Source organism: Meriones unguiculatus (genome assembly GCF_030254825.1).
Source record: "Meriones unguiculatus strain TT.TT164.6M chromosome 13 unlocalized genomic scaffold, Bangor_MerUng_6.1 Chr13_unordered_Scaffold_28, whole genome shotgun sequence".
Taxonomy (NCBI): Eukaryota; Metazoa; Chordata; class Mammalia; order Rodentia; family Muridae; genus Meriones; species Meriones unguiculatus.
The window spans coordinates 8,192,265-8,210,084 of NW_026843644.1; the positions used below are offsets into that span (position 1 = coordinate 8,192,265).

Genomic DNA, 17,820 nt, shown 5'->3' on the forward strand with positions numbered 1-17,820 from the left:
ATCCACCTATACCACTCCTAGACATATACCCAAAAGGGGCTCAAGTACACAATAAGGACATTTACTCAACCATGTTTGTAGCAGCCTTATTTGTAATAGCCAGAAGCTGGAAACAGCCCAGATGCCCCTCAGTGGAGGAATGGATGCACAAATTGTGGTATATCTACACAATGGAATATTACTCAGCAATAAAAAAAAAAACAAGGAAATCATGAAATTTGCAGGTAAATGGTGGGACCTGGAAAGGATCATCCCGAGTGAGCTATCTCAGAAGCAGAAAGATGCACACTGTATATACTCACTCATATAGACATATAAAAGAGGATAAACCTACTAAAATTGGTACAGAACTTTTGATTCATCAAGATAGAGAGTAGAATACTTTTTTCAAGTTTGCTAATTACATACAGACTAGACATTGTGAATGTCATTTATACCTGATAGTAGATAGTTTATTGATGTTAGAGGGAGAAGTCTTTCATTTAGCCAAAAGGAGAAATGTTGCAGGGTATTTGATCCCATTATGAACCCCAAAATTGTGAATGGTAAAACACTGTTTATTGATCAGTGTGATTGAGCCCTATCACACACCTACAATCCAAGAAATTTTTGTTTATTGTAAACAGGTGATCATGGTATGGTTCAACCAGCTCTACCAGACACCTTTAATCCAAGAACTTTCTGGACACAAGATTTACTAAAGTTAACCCTACGTCAAGAATTGAAGCCAGAAACATGCTTACAGACATTAAAGAGCAGGAGGGACTTTGAGTTGAGGGGTATTTAAGACAGTGTGGAAAGGCTTATCTCAGACTTTTGCTTTAGCTTTAGCTTAAGCTTCAGCTCCTTAGCACCCCAGGATTTCTAGGAAGCCTTTGGCCTTAAGATTTTTGGCTTTTTTCTCCTGGGCATGAGTTGAGCTAGTGAATATTTTTTTTTTCTCCATTTGGACTGAAGCTGAGAAGGAAGGCCAGCTGTGTGCTTTATCTGCATCTCTGAGCTAGAATCTTTTCTCTGCAGCATCTGGCTCCTGAATCTTTATTGGTAAAATAGAATGGTTGGAATTTTTATTTTTGTTTATAACAACATTTGCCTTTCAAAACGTTCACCCAACAGTCTGCCTGAACTGTCACAGCATTAAAAATTCATCTAATCATGGTAATTCCAGGACCAGAAAATGTTTTTATGTACAATAAATCATGATGTTCACAATTTCTTGTAAATATTAACATTTCTTCTTTCCGGCTGCTTGCTGGGGACTGGGTTTCCAGCCTGGTCAGCTTAGGAGGGTTCAATGTCTCTACAGGAAAATGAAAAGTTTCTTCCCCCTTGAGTGAGAGACTAGAAGTGTTCAGTGAATAAAAAAGAAAAATAAAAGAAATGAACCTGATGGGTACTAGGTATGGGGGAGGAGTAAGTTATTTCAGATCTCAGGAAGAGTATAGACAGAGCAGGGACACCTGGGAAAATCCAAAGTGGACATGACCCTGGGCCATGTGAATAATTTAAAAATAAAAACACACAAAGAAACAAAGAAAGAAAGAAACATGCCTGAGGTCGTTTTCCCACTCAAGTAGATCTCTGTCCTCAGCTCCAACCTGAGCCCTCAGAAATGAGTAAAGAAATTAACCTTTTTTGTTTACATCTCAGGAAGCAGTTTTTTGAGACACAATTTTTTTCTGTATGGCTTTGACTGATCTGGACATGCTTTCTAGACCAAGCAGGCCTTAAATTCACATAGATCCACCCCCTTTGCCAGCCAGAGTACTGGTATTAAAGGCATGTGCCAATATGCCAGGATTTGATATTTTCTTTTAATTTCATTTCATTTAACTTAATGTGCTTTTTTTGAGACATGGTGTCTCTGTGCATTGTTGCCTGTCCAGGACTCTCTCTGTAAATCAATTTAACCTTGAACTCACAGAGACCCACCTTCTTCAGCCTCTCAAGTGCTGAGACTAAGGATGTGTGCCACCATGCCTGGCAAGACTTTCTTATAACATAGTTTAAGTCACACTCTGTTATTTCAGACAACTCTAGATATGTGGGTGTGAAGGACCCTGTTTTATTAGACTCTGTTCCCTTGCATGTCCTAGACTTGATTTGTAGACCAGGGTGACATTGAACTCATGCAGATCAGCATAGTTGTGCCTCCCAGAGAGCTGGCATTACAGACATGTGCCACCATGCCTGGCTCAGATTTTATATATATGATTAAAACAAAATATGTATTGATATATATTAAATATATAATATATTAACTACATTATATATTTATCAAACATTAACTCATATTAATACATTCAATAACTTTATATTTAATAAATATATTAAAGATGTATTTAAATATATATTAAAATTTATATGCATGAATTTATATACATGAATGATTTGGTATTTTGAGACAGAGTTTCTCTGTTTTAGCCCTGGCTAACTTGGACTAAATTTGTAGACCAGGCTGATATTGAACTCACTGAGATTAGCCTGCTTCTGCCTGCTAGACTGCTGGGAATAAAGGCCTGTGCCACCAAACCCAGCGCAAATGTTCTGTTTTATTCTTATTTTCTGATTTGATTTTTAAGACTGGGTTTCTCTGTGTAGGCCTGACTGTCCTGGACTGTCTTTGCCAACCAGGCTTACATTGAAATCACAAGGATCATCCTGTGTCTGCATCCCATGTGCCTGGATTAAAGGCTATTGCAAGCTTGTCTGGCAAGACCTTAGATTTACCAACACAGGGACCAGGGGAAAGGCTGTGTTGGCTGTATGCCACTGAGGCCTGCAGTAGCGTGAAGAGGCTTCCCCAGCCTACTTCCAGGCTTTTTGCCGTGCCACCCATGAGCAAAGCTGAGGGACCCCGGCACGTGATTTAGGGACTAGCCCGCAGGGGCTTTATAGGCAGCACAAGGGACAGGATTCATGAGGGAGACGGGGTGGGGGACTCAGATATTTGACTGCAAGCAATCCCTCCCCTGTCCATCGACATCTGTCAGTCCGTCGGCCTGAGTCCCCTAACGCCTCGTGCGTGGGGCAGAACCGCAGACGGCGGGGGGGTGACTAAAGAGAGATGCACAATCCTGCACTCCCACACTGCTGCCTGCATCCTGGGGGGATTGGTCCAACCCGCCTGAGCTCAGGTTGGGCATCATGACCTTGTTTAGGGTGTTCTGGCGCCCTCTGCTGGCCAGCGGTGTGTGAGCAGGCAGGACACTAAATAATGCTTGGTGTGCTGGAGGCTTAGTAGGTAAGGTGCTCTGTGCTCAGTGGTAAGCTCTGTGCATAAGGCTTCCTCTGCTGACATGAAGGCATATATACATGGGCCAAGAAAAAAAGGAAGAGGTGGAGGAGGAAGAAAGAAGGAAGAAAGATCAATCTATGTGTGTGTCTGTTTTCGGAAAAAAATCTCAGCTAATTGATACTTGGGTACTAGTTGGTGTTGATTTGCTGAACTTGAACCAAAATACACAGGCAAATATACAGGTAGTCTATAGTGATATAAATAATTGATGTGTTTTCCTTATGCCAAATAAAATATTTTCAACCAGAAGGAAGGTGTGGAAGATGGCCAAGCAACACATTATATTTAGAGTCTGTATCAAATAAGAATGATATTATAAACTTTTTCAGAGGAATCTTCTCATGTTAAAAGAAAAGAACCATCCCTCGCTTAAAGCATTTTCTCGAGGCACCTATATCCCCGCAGTACCCAGGAGATTCTTCCATAAATTCTGGATTGACAACTTTGATTACTCACCTGCTTTGCTATGTAGAAATCATAAACCATACACAGCAAACATTTCAATACAGATTAAATCAGAAGAAAATGATGGAATGACCAAGTCTGAGCCCAGCTATTCCATATGAAATGTAGTGTAGGCAGTGGCCCATGCCCTCCAGAAAATGCTGTTGAGCAAAACTGAAACGGGATCTAAAGAAGACACAAACAAGGGTGAGAGTCTACCATGGCAGGTAAGCCTCACTCATCAGCAAGAGAAGCTTCACAATCTTACATCATTTGTAAGTAATTTAGTGTGGTCAAGACAGTAAAACATTTTCATCTTATAATTAAAAATATGAGTTAAAATGGAAAAGGGTTCTGTCACAGTTTATGTATATATGTCTGTAATTATCTTACATGATTTTGGAACTGAAAGCACTGATTAAAGACAATAAATTTGCATATACTTCAAAAAACAAGCAGTTTATATTTCAAAATACATGTATATATAACACATGAAGTAACAATGAAGAAAGAAGCCATGAATTTGAAGGTGAGCATGGGGCAGTGTGTGGGAAGGCCTGGAGAAAGAAAAGGGAAGAAAGAAATTTCACGATGAAATTTTAGCCTCAAAATAATTGATAATTGTTAATATCCAGAATTGAATACCCAGCTTGGAAAGACTGAAGCATGTGAATTCAGGGTCAGGGACTGATATTTGTCTCTTTCTGTATATCTAAACTTTATTTGGGCATCTTGATGAAGTCAAAAGCAGTTTTATTTAGGTGTTAATCCCCAGTCTCCTTACTTGGAGCCTAGTGCTTTACCAATTGAGCCACTTAAGGCTTTCTGGTCACTCTGACAACAAAGTCAGTCTTTCCCTAATGTTTTTATTGCTTAACAACAGGTGGTCTTAATTAGACTGACAAAGAATTCCAGGCTTGTTTACCCCGAGATACTCTTCAGGCCACTATGGGCTCAGTGGCAATCATCTTTCCTGTCTCTGAGGCAGGCTCAGAGGTCTGGTAGAGTTTTAGGGTCCCATTAACCCTCCATGATCTAAAGAGAAATGGATAGAAAAGATAGAGGTCACAGGCACACACACTCACTGAAAAAAGTGGGTGAAACAAGAAATTTTACTAACAAAGTCCTACAAGCTTACTTATGACGATGATGCTGATTTCAGCTAGCATGTCCTCTGCAGGAACTGTAGCAAGTTCACGCTTCCCTTTAAGAAAACATCTTCCCTGACCGGCTGTTGTGGCCTGTTCTCCCATACATACATGTAGACAAATGATCAGATATATAAATCTGTATATATTTGCACATATTCCATGGACGATGAAAAAGGAACTCCTTATAGCCAGATAATTGACATACACTCATGTAAAATATACCAAAAAAACAGACTGACCTAGTTCATGCAAACACATCAATATACATATTTACATATTTACATCACATGGGTGAAGCAAATTCCAGTGGGCTTCATAGTTTTTACATTTCTGAGACAAAGGAATTACTACACAGTGAGAGACCAAAGAATCAAAATTTAGGTTTTATTTTTTAATTTTTTGGGGAGGGGCTTTGGTTTAAAGTTTAAAGCATAAGACTGAAGAAAGACCAGACAGGTGTATACATGTCCAGCCACCTTCAGGGGTGAACTAGCCCTACCACATTCTTTTCTTGCCCAGTAGAGATATAGTTGCTAGGTTACCAGACCAGATTTTCAGACCAGAACCATTTAGTGTCTTAGCATGTAAAGTAAAACAATCATTTCAAAAGTAAATTTCCCTTACACAGTCATGTAACTCCAAGGCATGTAACTCACTGCCTATGGCTTTTCCCTTTAAAAACCTTGTTGCCCTAGACCACCCTGCCATACTCCTCCTCTTCACCAAGGAGGTTGTTGTGACCCAGACTCGAGCTTGTATTAAATAAACCCTCATATGTTTTCAGTGGAGTCCATTCCTGGTGACCTTTTGGGGTCTCATGAACTGAGAATAACATTTGCGGGGCTCATCAGGATCCCCAAGACTCCAGGACCCTGACCTAGATGGTCTTATTGCGGCTCGTAAGTATCTAAGTGTGCATGTGTGTGATTACTTTCTGTCCTCATTCTAAAAAATCCTCAGGTGTTCATATTGGTGATGGCAGCAGGATGTGATCAGAGGAAGACTTCAGGGTAATCACAGCTGCCAAAGTCAGGGGATTACCCCTGGATTCGTTGTGGGTTTTTTTTTTTGTTGTTGTTTGTTTGTTTGTTTTCTTTTTCTTTTCTTTTTTCTTTTTTCTTTTTTTTGGTGGGCACTTGGGTAGAGTCCTGAGGTTGGGAGGTGATTTAGAATCACACACTGCTCTGGAGCTTTTCTGGCAGGGAAACCAGAGCAGTGATCTAAAGTTCCATGGATCTGAGCTTACCTTATGATCTGGCTACACGGCCACTCAGTCTGCACCTGTCCTATTTTAGTCCTTGTGTTTAGAAACTTCTTTGGCACAGATGTGCCTTTCCCAGAGGAAGAACCTGTTTCTGCTTTTGCCTTTCCAACCATGAACAAAAACCAAACACTTGGTTCTGGTTTTGTTTTCAGTAGTGTAGCAGCAAGTATGCATGCATTTGTCTGTCTATTTTGTTCCTTGTGTTTATGAATGTTTGTTTATATTGGAGTATGGGACTGTGATGATGCTATGAGACAGACTTGCTGTAATCCCTCCTTGTTCCTTTCAGCCCCTCCACCCTCATGCTGTTCACCTTCCCCACATCCTGCTGTGGCAGAATCAGGTATTCTGGCAGCCAGAGGGAGAGAATGCAAGGGTGGGTTTGGGAATGAAATTGTCAGGACTGCTCCTGCCCAGCTAGGAGCTATGATTGTTGAGTGCATTTTCATCATGGTGGGGGCAGCAGCAGCAATGCCCCATGGCAGGAGTGGGCTGAGGGAATTGAGATTTCAGATCAACTGCTCTGGTATAATAACGGGCTGCCATTTCAGGCTAGGATAATTGTATGTAGCTCAATTTGGGGGAAGGCCACCTTCTAATGGAACAGGGAAGAGAGCCATTGAGAAATGGTCCACTACCCCTTTGGGTTTTCTTTCCTCTCCCTTTCTTTTTGTATACATTGTATTGGTACATTATTTTCTTGTCTTCTTTTATGGGTTTGTTTGTTTGTTTATGATGGTCTCAGTAGGCAGGTGACCAAACAGCTATGCACTATGGTGACTTTGCTTGCCCCATGCTCCTAGCACTATAAGCTGGGAAGCCTTTGGTCTTTGGTAGGAGAATGCCTCGGGGCGGGACAGATAGAGGACACCCAAGAGCAGGGTGGGCTGTGAGAGCTTTCTCAGACTGATAGGGCAATTACAGCTGGATGGAGTAAGAGAAGTTTTCTCAGTTTAAATGTATATATTGCCACTTCATATTTTTGACTGATCTTAAATGGTTAATATGCTCTGTATGTCTTGTTTATAGCTTAACAGTTATTGAGTATGTCTAAAGATTAAATTCATACTCTTGTTTTGAACATATATGTGTGCATATGTGTTTATTAGATCTACAGAAGCACAGATGTTTTTAAATAGCAACCATGTGGCTTTTCATGCATTGTGATGTGACTCCACCATTTTGAAATTGCCACGTGGGATAGAACAAAGGAAAAGAGTGGTTACAGAACCTCTTAGTCAAAATGAATTTTGTTTATCCCGTTTCCTTTTAGACTAAGAAAACAAGACTCATTCTAAATTGGTATTGAATTTAGAGATTGGATTGTTCGCACTGGTAAAATTTGGTTTTAAAATTTGATTCTGACTTTCAAAACTATGGTTATGCTTTGTGGTTTTACTCATAAAAAGAGTAATTTATTTTCATATAGCAAAAACAAGTTTTGGAGAATGTTTAAATGTTTAAGACTATGACACATTTTAAAGTTTATCAGGCATTTAAAATAATGACCTTGGGCTATCTAACAAAGAACATAGAACAGTTTCTTGACCCTTTGGGAAGGTCAAGAGACCTTGGTATTTATTTTATTCATTTTACCAAATGAAACTAAGCCATATTGTTTGAAGCAATTAAGAAAAGTGCAGTTTTTACAGTGTATCATCTCAAGATGGTAAAAAAACCCATGGCTTAGTAAAGAAATGTTGAGAGGATTTTGATGAAGGTTTTTATGTTGTCTGAAAAGCAAGAGAGAAGGCAAGAGACTGTAACAATAAAGAAAAGAAAGGGAAGGAAAGGAAAGGGAAAGAAAAGAAAAGAAAAGAAAAGAAAAGAAAAGAAAGGAAAAGAAGAGAAAAGAAAAGAAAAAAAAGAAAGGAATAGTTTGTCCAAAGTAACCGGAAGTTATATAGAATTTTATGGAAGATCAGAGTATGTATAGAAAGCCAGAGGACATATGAACTGTATTTGCTTTGGTTTTGCGTTCCTGCGAATATGATTTGAGAAAGAACTGTAAAATATGTTGTTTTTCACTTAAAAGGCTGGAGATTATTCGATGCAAAATGTCTGCTTATGCTCTTTAACAGGAGAATAAAACTGCAGCTCCATGTTACCATAGGGTTATACAGGGTTGTATTCAGGTAATTGTTAACCATTATATACCTACCACCAGCTCCTGAGTGAATGGATTAATGCCGTTTCTTTCTGGCTGACAGGTTTGGTATGGCCAGAATAGTTAAAGTACTGTTCTTTTATGCAGTTGGTTCTAAAACGTATTTGATTACAATTTTAGAAATTTTAGTTATGGGGAACTGTAAATGCTCCACAGTGCTATACTGTAGGCTGTAGTAACACCATCAGTGACACCTAATGGCTGTTTTGCATTGGCGGCCACAGTATGCAGCAACACATGGCTAGCCACCATGTTGGTTCATAGATAAAGAAGGTGGAGCCATGGTTTTACCACTATCTTTGTTGAAGGCTGCCAGCTGTATTCAGTTCCAAAAGTGCTAAGTGCAGCTTTTTTCTTTAAACTTTTTGCTGTTCAATTTTTTAAATTAAGTTTTTATTTTTTATACTAATTAGAGCTTATTCACTTTGTATCCCAGCTGTAGCCCCCTCTTTCCTCCCCTCCCAATTCCACCTACTCCTCCTCATCTCCTCCTATGCCCCTCTCCAAGTCCAGAGATAAGGGAGGTCCTCTTCCCCTTTCATCTGACCCTAGCTTATCTGATCTCATCCAAACTGACTTCATTGTCCTCCTCTGTGGCCTGGCAAGGCTGAAGGTGTTTATCAGCTGAAGGTGTTCTCTGGATGAATTTTTGGTGTCATTCATGTAGACTATCATATCTTCTGCAAATAGTGATACTTTGATTTCTTCCATTCCAATTTGTATCCCCTTGATCTCCTTTAGTTGTCTTATTGCTCTAGCGAAGACTTCCAGTACTTGGGCAGCCTTGCCTTGTCCCTGATTTCAGTGGGATTGATGTAAGTTTTTTTTTCCATTTAGTTTGATGTTAGCTATAGACTTGCTGTGTATTTTCTTCACTATGTTTAGCTATGTGCCTTGTATATCTGATCTCTCCAAGACTTTAAACATGAATGGATGTTGGATTTTGTCAAATGTCTAAGGAGATGATCATGTGGTTTTCCTCCTTCAGTTTGTTTAAATGATGGATTTCCATTTACTGAACCACCCCTGCATGCATGAGATGAAGCCTACTTGGTCATGGTGGATGATATCTTTTATATATTCTTGAATTAGGTTTGCCAATATTTTATTGAATATTTTTCCACCAATTCTCATAAGAGCAATAGGTCTGAATTTCTCTCTTTTGGTTGGGTCTTTGTGTAGTTTAGGTTTCAAGGTGACTGTGGCTATCTAGAATGAATTTGGTAATGTTCCTTCTGTTTCTATTTTGTGGAATAATTTAAGTTGAATTGGAGTTAGCACTTCTTCGAAGGTCTGGTAGAATTCTGTGCTGAAACCATGTGGCCTGGGCATTTTTTTTTTGAAGAGAGACTTGTGGTGACTGCTTCTATTTCCTTGGGGGATATAGGACTATTCAATCTTTCTGCCTGATCTTGATTTAATTTTGGTAGATGGAATCTATCAAGAAAATTGTCCATTTCATTTAGATTTTCAAATTTTGTGGCATGTAGGCTTTTGTACTATGACCTAATGATTGTTTGGATTTCCTCAGTGTCTCTTGTTATGCCCCCATTTTGATTTCTGATTTTGCTGATTTGGGTAGTTTCTATTAGCCTTTTAGTTAGATTTACTAAGGGTTTGTCTATAGTGTTGATTTTGTCAAAGAACCAGCTTTTGGTCACATTGATTCTTTGAATTGTTTTCTTTGTTTCTAATTCATTGATTTCAGCTCTGAGTTTGAATATTTCCAATCATCTTCTCTTCTTGTGTGTGTCTACTTCTTTTTATACTAGGGATTTTAGGTTTGCCATTAAATTGCTTGTCTAGAACTTCTTTTTGAAGAAACTTAGTGCTATGAACTTTCCTCTTAGGAGCACTTTCATCATTTCCCATAACTTTTGGTATGTTGTGCCTTCATTTTCATTGAATTTTAGGAAGTCTCCAATTTCTTTTTTTGTTTCTTTCCTGAGAAAGCTGTCACTGAGTAGAGAGTTGTTTAGTTACCATATGTATGTATGCTTTTGTAGTTTCTGTTGTTGTTGAGGTCCAGTTTTAGGCTATGGTGGTCTGAAAGGATACAAGAAATTATTTTTATTTTCTTGCATGTGTTGAGACTTGCTTTGTGTCTGACTATGTGGTCAATTTTTGAGAAATTTCCATGAGGTACTGAAAATAAGGCATACTCCATTGTGTTTGGTTGAAAAGTTCTGTAGACATTAGGTCTATTTGCTTCAGTAAATTTGCTCTGTAAGTGTCATTTCTCCCTATTTAGCTTTTGTGTAGATGATCTGTCCCTTGATGAGAGTGGAGTGTTGAAGTCTCCCACTATTAAGGTGTTGGGATGTGTGATTTAAGATTTAATCATGTTTTTATTTACAAAAGCAGGTGCTCTTATATTTGGGGCATAGATGTTCAGGACTGTGATGTCCTCCTGGTGGAATTTTCCTTTGATGAGAATGAATTGTCCCTCCTTATCTTTTTTTTAATTTCTTTTTTAAGATTTATTTATTTATTTATTTATTTATTTATTTATTTATTTATTAGGTGTACATTATTCTGCCAGCATGTACACCTGCACACCAGAAGAGAACACCAGATCTCATTATAGATGGTTGTGAGCCAAAATATGGTTGCTGGGAATTGAACTCAGGACCTTTCCAAGAGCAGTCAGTCAGTTCTTAACCTCTGAGACATCTCTCCAGCACCCCCTCCTTATCTTTTTTGTTTAACTTTGGTTGAAAGTCTATTTTTATCAACAGTTTTGGCCTGTAGTTTTCTTTTGTTGTTGTTTTTTTGTGTTTTACTAGATTGCTTATGACAGCAATGCTGGATTTCTAGAAAGAGTTTCAAAGGGTTCCTTCTGTTTCTTTTCCTTTTTTCTTATCTTCTCTTTTCTTGATAGTTTAGGAAGGATTATTGTAGCTCCTTTTAAATGTCTGGAAGAATTATGGTGTGACTTCAACTTAAGCAGACACACCCAAGTGGAGTAGATGATTGGAAATATTCAAACTAAGAAATCAATGAATTAGAAACAAAGAAAACAATTCAAACAATCAATGGGACCAAGAGCTGATTCTTTGAGAAAATCAACAAGGTAGACAAACCCTTAGCCAAACTAACTAAAAGCCAGAGAGAAAATACGCAAATCAGCAACATAAGAAATGAAAATGGGGGCATAACAACAGACACCAAATGAGGAATATGGGCATCATAATGGCATCAAATAGAGCTATGTTCCACAACAGCACAAAGTCCTCAGTATAAGCAGTTCTTGGGGTTATGCTTCTCCAAGACAAACTCATCATGACTATGCTAACGGGGGAGCCACATTCCACGAGTGCTACAGATGTTTTGCTGTTACTCTTGCATGGCTATCAACAGGACGAGGAAGCCAAAATAGTTTGCCTACATATGGGGAAGGGGGAAATGAGTTTAGCTCAGGCCCTGGGAAGAATTCAGGGTATTGGGTGCACTATGCCAGCCTGGAGAACCATATAACATGGAAGGACTTAGGGATTGCTGGGAGAAAATTAGCAGCTATGTCTGTTTTGATATGTTAAATATGAACCTCTGCCATTTGTTCCAGGTATGAAACCTATGTTTATGGAAATATAAACTTCAGAGAGAGCAGCATGTTCTCCATTAGGCAATGATTAAAAAATGAGCTCACAAGGAAGAAAGTCTCAACAGATACAAGAAAATATTTTTTTCTTTCTTTATATCTTTCTAATTTTTTTTCTTTCTTTATATCTTCTTTCTTTTTTTTGATGGAGGGGGGGTACCCAGACTGGACTCGAAGTTTTGCTTATAAGTTTTGTTTTTCTACTTCATTTTTATTTTATTAATCATTGTTATTTTTTCACAATTTATTCATTATATATCCCTATTAAATGCTACTCCCTCAACTCCTACTGGTCCCACCCTCCTTCCCTCTTTCCCCCAATCCTTTTTCCTTAGTCCACTGAAAAGAGAAGTTCCCCTCCTCTGCCATCTACCCATACATTATCAGAACACTACTCAGCTATTAAAAACAGGAAAATAAAATTTCTGCTCTTATTTCTCCTCCATAGGCCACTGTGCTCAACTCAGAAGATTTCATACCTGCAAGCTTTTAGTGAAATCAACACTAGGTATAATTCCTTTCAAAGAGTCCCATCCCAAAGATTTATTTACCATCTCATATCCAGAAACACATGAAATTTGAAATGCTATGAAATGTAAAACATTTTATCACAAGCATTTCCGAGAACGTGGTTTTCTTGCTGCCTGGAGACTGTTTCTCACCAGCCCAGAAAGGAAGGAGGGCCAGAAGATGAGGTATAAAGCTTGGAAGACCCACAAGCATAACAGTGATCAGAACACTCTGGGAACCACCTCAGAAAGTAAGTTCAACTTTAATTCCAGAAAACAGAGGGTATGTACCCCTTGGGGAGTGACTGGGATGCTCTAAGGATAGGTGTAGATAATTGTTTAAAACTGGGCACTTCAAGGATGCTTGATTTGCATTAAAAAGCACATTCCTATCATGTGAACAAGAACATGGAACCTAATTATCCTATATTTGAAGGGAGGGGAGAGTTATCAGGGATCTGTGTCAAAGGCCATGTATCAAACTTGATTGATGGCATCTATGTGTAAAGACACTCTCCAGATGATGTCAGGCAGAGAAAACTCATCCTTGCCATGGTTATACAACTAGGCCAGCAGCAGGGTCATACATAGAAGAGAAAGCCTCCTCCCTCACATCTCAAACTTCAGTCTGGGTTGTGATGTTTTTCAATAGAACCCCTGGAACAAAAGGTATGTGTACACAAAGAAACTTCTACAGGCTACCACTGTTGTGATACTCTCAGAGAACTTCCTGGCTGGTGTTAATTCACCATTCCCTACATATTCATCCACTGGACTAAAAGTTTCTTATGTAAACTGAGGCAATTGAAAACAGTAAATGTTGAGAATCAGGATTATCAATAAGTCTTCCGTAAATACCTTATTATATAATACTGTTGCATGTAATTGATATTCACCATTCATTGTATTCTTTTTAAAAATAAGTTTATTTACTTTAAATTCCAATAGTAATCCCCCTCCCTTCTCTGCCCCATGACTACTCTCCGTTCCTATTGCCCCTTAATATATAATACTGTTGCATGTTCCCTTCAGAAAAGGGAGGTCATTTCCATTGAGCTAGTTTTACAGTTCTGTTGCATCTCAGTGGACCAAAGTACACAAAGGCCTTTCCACATCGCTTATACTCACAGAATTCCTCTCCAGTAAGGATACTTTTATGATGATGATGATTCTAGATTTATGCAAGGCCTCACCATTTTAACACATTCATAAGTTTTTCCTCTATTATGAATCCTTTCATGATGATGAAGATTATACAAATGTGGAATGGTTTCACCATGTTTAAAGCACTCACAGGCTTTCTGTCCATTAGGATTTCTTTCATGAGTGTGAAGATGATTCTGAAGTCCAAAAGTTTTTTCACATTGGTTACTGTCAGACATCCTTCCAGTATGTGTTCTTTTATGTATTAGGAGATGTTATGTGCAAAGGCTTTGCCACATAGTTAAATTCATATGGTTTTCCTCCAGAATGTGCTGTTGTCTTAGGAGATGATTGTTACATGCAAAGGCTTTATCACACTAATTACCCTAACAAGGCTTCTCTCCACTGTGTGTCTTTTCCTGTTTTTGGAGACTACTCTGCTGTGCAAAGGCTTTATCAGGTTGGGTATATTCATAAGGTTTCTTTCCAGTATGGGTTCTTTTATGTCTTATGAGATGACTGTTTTCTGCAAAGGCTTTACCACACTGGTTACATTTATAAGGTTTCTCTTTGGTGTGTGTTCTTTTATGGCTTAAGAGAGTACTGTTTTGTGCAAAGGCTTTACCATACTGGTTACATTCATAAGGTTTCTCTTTGGTGTGTGTTCTTTTATGGCTTAAGAGAGTACTGTTTTGTGCAAAGGCCTTGCCACACTCATTACATTCATAAGGTTTCTCTCCAGTGTGTGTTCTTTTATGGCTCATGAGATGACTGTTTTTTGCAAAGGCTTTACCACACTCATTACATTCATAAGGTTTCTCTCCAGTGTGTGTTCTTTTATGGCTTATGAGATGACTGTTTTGTGCAAAGGCTTTACCACACTGGTTACATTCATAAGGTTTCTCTCCAGTGTGTGTTCTTTTATGGCTTAAGAGAGTACTGTTTTTTGCAAAGGCTTTACCACACTCATTACATTCATAAGGTTTCTCTCCAGTGTGTGTTCTTTTATGGCTCATGAGATGACTGTTTTGTGCAAAGGCTTTACCACACTGGTTACATTCATAAGGTTTCTCTCCAGTGTGTGTTCTTTTATGGCTTAAGAGAGTACTGTTTTCTGCAAAGGCTTTGCCACACTCATTACATTCATAAGGTTTCTCTCCAGTGTGTGTTCTTTTATGGCTCATGAGAAGACTGTTTTTTGCAAAGGCTTTACCACACTCATTACATTCATAAGGTTTCTCTCCAGTGTGTGTTCTTTTATGGCTTATGAGATGACTGTTTTGTGCAAAGGCTTTACCACACTGGTTACATTCATAAGGTTTATCTCCAGTGTGTGTTCTTTTATGGCTTAAGAGAGTACTGTTTTGTGCAAAGGCTTTACCACACTGGTTACATTCATAAGGTTTCTCTCCAGTGTGTGTTCTTTTATGGCTTAAGAGAGTACTGTTTTCTGCAAAGGCTTTGCCACACTCATTACATTCATAAGGTTTCTCTCCAGTGTGTGTTCTTGTATGGCTTAAGAGAGTACTGTTTTCTGCAAAGGCTTTGCCACACTGATTACATTCATAAGGTTTCTCTCCAGTATGTGTTCTTTTATGCCGTATGAGCTGACTGCTTTTTGCAAAGGCTTTACCACATTGATTACATTTGTAAGGCTTCTCTCCAGTGTGTGTTCTTTTATGCCATATAAGAACAGTGATATAGGGGAAGGTTTTCCCACATAGAGTGCATTTAAATGGTTTCTCTCCAGTATGACTGCTTTCATGCCTGCAAAGAAAATTGGCACATGTGAAAGATTTACCACCGTCATTTCATTACACTAATAAATATATTTATCTATATGAATTAATTTCATAATTTGGTCTAATGGTAAAGAAGAATCAAATTTAAAAGTTTTATCACATTATTTACATTCACGGTATTCTCCTTCATTATGGGTATTTTTGAAGATCCCTGTGATGGTAAGAGAATTTGTTATGTGGAACACTTTTATAGCATCATTTTTCTATAAGAGGTTTTCTCCTATATATGAAGAGTATTTAAGAATTCAGAGTTTTACCACAGCAATCCCATTCACAAATTTTTGTACTGTATGAATGATACTTCATTTACAAAGTGAGCCAGGAAAAGCAGAAGTTCCAAATTCCTAGTATTCATAGGTATTTTCAGCAATATGAGTTTGCTGATAAATTCTCAGTGAAGTTGCAAAGCCAATTAACAGTAACCATTTATCACATTCAGAAAATTTACTCACAGTGGGGACTACTACCAAATCAATTGTTCTTGGAGAAAGACAGGGACACTGCTTCTTTCAATATCCCTATGCTCATGTATCTTAGAATCATTTTGACATATGATATACCAGTTTAATTTACAAAAATAATAAAGATTCCCACATTGAATTAACACAGTTTGTTTTTTGTTCATCATAGATATGTCATATAGGGATTACGGTTTCTCCACAACAATATTCTTGATTCTCATAAGCTGCTTCTTTCACTAAACTTTACAAAGTTACTGCACGAAAATGAGTAATACTGGTTCTACTATGAAATTTTTGCTTATTAGAAGGTTTTGGACACATACTGATCACCAATTCAGTGTGCATACCTCTTACAATATCTGAGTAGATAGAATGAGACTAAACAGATTGGCAGTTCAAGTCAGTAGCTGTAATGTCCATATGATTCAAATGGTATTTTTGTTATAATATTATTTTATTTTCTTCTATCTTAGGGGAGTGCCTTGTAAACACAAATCAGATACCTGACATTGAAGTACATGGAATTATGAGATTTTAATGATCATCAGTACACGTAAAGCAGTGCTGTTTTTACACTGTTGCTTTTCTTTAAAACTTCCAGGACACAGCCATGTGTGCTGGTACATGCCTTCAATCCCAGCACTTGTGGAGGCAGAAGCAGGCATATCTTGCTTGTTATTTTGAGGTCAGGCTGGTCTAACAAGCAAGTCTAAGAAAGTCACAGATACCCAGAAAAAATCTATTTCAAAACAGAAAATAAAAAGCAGCCAATAAACAAACAAACAAAAAACCCCAAACTTCCAGGACACATTAAAATTTAAGATTCATATCTGTATCAGTGTGCACATAATGTTACCTTTTATTACTTGTAGAACTTTGAAAATGTTCTTCAATATTATGGTCATCCCAATTGTAGCCTAAAATACAGTACGAGAAAATATATATTATTGGAAATAACATGTTATTATTAAGGCAAAACTTAAATCATTATCTTCTGTCACCCTTAGAATCATGCCTGATTTATTTACCACATTCCTCCTCATTCTCAATTGGAATTACAGAAGAGGATCAATAACAAAGTAAGAGTTGTCTCTTTATTTTAAAAGTGAAAGAAAAATTGCAGTCTTACCTATAGCAGTGAGGTTTTCACAGGTCTCTAGCATCACATCTTTGTAGAGTTGCTTCTGGGAAGGTTCCAGCAAGGCCCACTCTTCTTGGCTGAATTTCACATGCACATCATTGAAGGTCACTGAATTCTAAAATATGCCATACATTTGTACAACAGAAACAGTGGCAACAATATAATTTATACGTCATTGTCAATATAATCATATAATTCTACTGCTTCTTCCATTTATTTTCTGACACAGAAGTGCGAATGTTATACAGTTGGGTGCTGTGCGTGATGTGAAGTAGGGGAGATGAAAAAGCCTAAAGGTTAGATTGAAAAAAAAACAAAAACAAACAAACAAACAAAAAACAAAGGCGTGCTTCAAAAACCTGTGTTTCATCAGTTTGTAAGACATGAATATAAAGTAGCCATTAGTTGGGTACTTGAGCAATCTATGAATCATTTTCAGTTACTTGGGTGAGTAGGTCAGGACCCTGTCATGAGAAAGGTGGAAGGACAAAACACAGTCATGATATTTTATATAGCAACAAATGAGATGTGTTGATCAGGGGACACTGAACAGATGGGTAACATCAGTCAAAAGACAACATGGTACTGAATATTATGTTTTGACCAGGGCTCAGGGATGTGGCATATCAGTATGTGAAGAGGGGGACTCATATATTTGTGGAAGGGAAAGTGGACTACAGTGAATACATGGATAAAAATAATGTGAGTGGCAAGCAACAACAATCATAGCCAATAGCACCATATTTCTGAGTGACCAGACAAAAGAAAAGGAATAGAACACACGATTATTCTTTGATCATTGTTTTGTATATCCTCCTTACTAAATAATGTAGTCTATA

The 17,820-nt window shown here is 38.0% G+C and overlaps 1 pseudogene; it reads right to left on the bottom strand.

The window, feature by feature from the left end:
* Nucleotides 1–17,084, bottom strand: part of LOC132650727 (zinc finger protein 431-like) — a 294,095-nt pseudogene extending 277,011 nt beyond the window's left edge.
* Nucleotides 17,085–17,820: the final 736 nt, after the last annotated feature.